The following is a 2,540-nucleotide window of genomic DNA, read 5'->3' as shown; positions in this document are numbered from 1 at the left end:
GCTGAGCCCACTGCGAGGCGGGTGGCCGAGCGAGCTCCCCGCCCAGCAGCGCCCCCGAGGGGCGGCGGGCGGTACAGCGTCTCCAGGGCCCGGGGATGGGGGTGGGGAAGGGCTGGAGTTGCAGATACAAGTGGCTAGTGTCCAACCAGCCACTTCCCTCTCTATAAGTCTCGGTGCTTTTTTGAGATCATGATGGCCATACATACTGAAAAGTGGATCCAAGTCTTACCCAGTTTGCCTTGCAGTTCTCCTAGTCTGCAGGCAGGAACTTTGGATCTCTGCTCTAGAGCCCAGGGTAAATGGGTATTCTGATGTCTGCAACGAGTTTAGCAATTGGGAGAGAGTTTAGCCCATTCTGCGCCTGTGTGCCCTGCAGCTGATATATCCTGGCACAATCACACCCACCAGCCAACACACCTGAAACACGGGCAGAGCATGCACAAGCCCAGAACTTCCCAACCTCAGGACGTACTTCTGCATCTGTTGGTGTGCCCCATAGGATCCTCTCAGCGTCTCTCCCCCAGGGCTTTACCCATGGCTGTGCAGTTCTTCATGGGTTCCTTTGATTCCGTCTTGTTGGTATTTTGTTTTTAACTTACCTGGAGTTTTGTTTTTGTGTGGTTTGTGTTGTTTTGTTTGGGTGGGGTTTTGTTTGTGGTTTTTAATGTGTTAGCTTTTTGAGACAGGATGTTGCCATGTAGCTCAGGCTGGCCTCAAGATTCTTCTACCTCAGCTTAATGCATGCTGGGATTGCAAGAGTGCACCTTCATGGCCCCCTACAGACTCATTCTCATGCTGTCCTCCTGGCCCTCATACAGTCATCCATGTACTCGTGATCACTTAGAGCTGGCTCCGCTCTGTTCCTTCCTGGCCTGAACTTGGAGCCCCTCCTCCACCCCTTTCTGTCAGTGCTTCTTTCAAGACCTGATCTGAGGTAGCAGCCAGTTAATTCCTTACCTGAGTTCTTCTGCCCTCCCAAACCTACCTGGTTTTGAGGACCATGGTCTCCCACCACTGTGTGTGTGTGTGTGTGTGTGTGTGTGTGTGTGTGTGTGTGTGTGTGTGTATAATCTTGAACTTCTAATTCTTCTGCCTCTGCCTCCTGAATGCTGGGAGTACAGGTGGGCACCATCATGCCCAGCTTCTCCAAAGTTGAGTCAGACACAGGGATACATACGTTCTGGGCTGCCAACAGGGGTAGGGGCAGGGTTGGGGAGGATCCCAACCCCCAATGATTCTCTTTTTCACTCTGTTTTAAGGCTAGGCATTGGTTCCCGGGCTTCATCCGAGCTAGACAATTGCACTGCTCCTAAAATGTATCACCATCTTCCTTTGTTCCTTGGCTTCTTTGTTTCTTTCTTTGTTTCTCTTAACTTCTGGGAAAGTTTTCCAGAAGCGTCTTGAATTTATCACAGCCTTTGTACCACTGGCCTCTCAAGTATCTGAGATTGTAAAGCTGTCCCACCAGGCCCAGCCTCCCTGGCTCCCTTATGTTCAAGTCCCTTATACAAGATGCAGGTAAAAAGGCTGTCAACTGCACTGTCACCTGAGGGACAGACCTGAGAGTAAGCCCTGTCTGGATAGAGTGGCCGAGGTGACCAATGCAGGGGTGACTGTATTGAGGGACAAGGATGTTGAACTCTTAGTGGCTCCTGGCTAAAGGACAGAGGACAGACCAAGTACAGTGTCAGGGATTAGGCTGGGGGTGGGGTTGGGATGGGCAAATGGTAGCTACAAATTGTGGATGATGTGGACGGCCTCTCACAGGCTCTATAGGCATGCCCACTCAGGCTACTAGGTAAGGAAGGCTACCTCAGAAGGAGGATAGTGGGGGGGGGGGGGTTTGGGGATTTAGCTCAGTGGTAGAGCGCTTGCTAGAAGGCCCTGGGTTCGGTCCCCAGCTCCAAAAAATAGAAAAAAAAAAAGAAAAAGAAAAAGAAAAAAGGAGGATAGTGTATCCTGTTATTATTCGGTGACCTTCTGCAGGCTTGGTATAAGCCTAAAGCTAGCAAACGCCCTGGCATGAGATCCCCAGAAGCTGCCAAAACGTAAGTCAGGTCCCTGAGTGTGAACCTGACCTTGGGACCCCATCTGGTGAGACAGCGTTGGGTCCTTCTTGGTCATAGAATGAATATTCTATTTTGCCAGAGGGCAGCCAAGACACTAGAGATGAGTAGAGATGAGGTTGACACTAGACCCTCTTCCCACCCCAGCCATCCTCCCCAGAGCTGAAGTAGGGCCCTTCCAGGGGAGAGCGGAACACCTCCCCCACACTGCCCCTTCCTCCCCTGACAGCCCCTGCCCCCAGCACTGAGCATCCTTGGGTTGCACCACAGGAAGACACAGGCATTGCCCAAGCTGTGGGCCTGGCCTAGCAAACCTCAAACCCTCCTGAAAATCAGGGCAGGCAACGGGGGTCCAACTTCCTCCTCAGCTCAGAAGCCAAAGAAATCAGAAAGGGACACAGAACAAGACACAGCAGGGGGCAATCCTGTTCAAGTCCCCCACCCTCCAGCCCCAGCAGCCTGAGTGGTGTCAGA

The 2,540-nt window shown here is 52.2% G+C and overlaps 1 protein-coding gene across 2 annotated transcripts in view; it reads left to right on the top strand.

The window, feature by feature from the left end:
* The window catches only part of Cdh23 (cadherin-related 23), a 382,621-nt gene that overhangs the window by 341,416 nt on the left and 38,665 nt on the right, over positions 1-2,540 (top strand).

The sequence above is a fragment of the Rattus norvegicus genome, chromosome 20, assembly GCF_021556685.1.
Source record: "Rattus norvegicus strain SHRSP/BbbUtx chromosome 20, alternate assembly SHRSP_T2T, whole genome shotgun sequence".
Taxonomy (NCBI): Eukaryota; Metazoa; Chordata; class Mammalia; order Rodentia; family Muridae; genus Rattus; species Rattus norvegicus.
This window is presented reverse-complemented; position numbering and strand designations above follow the sequence as displayed.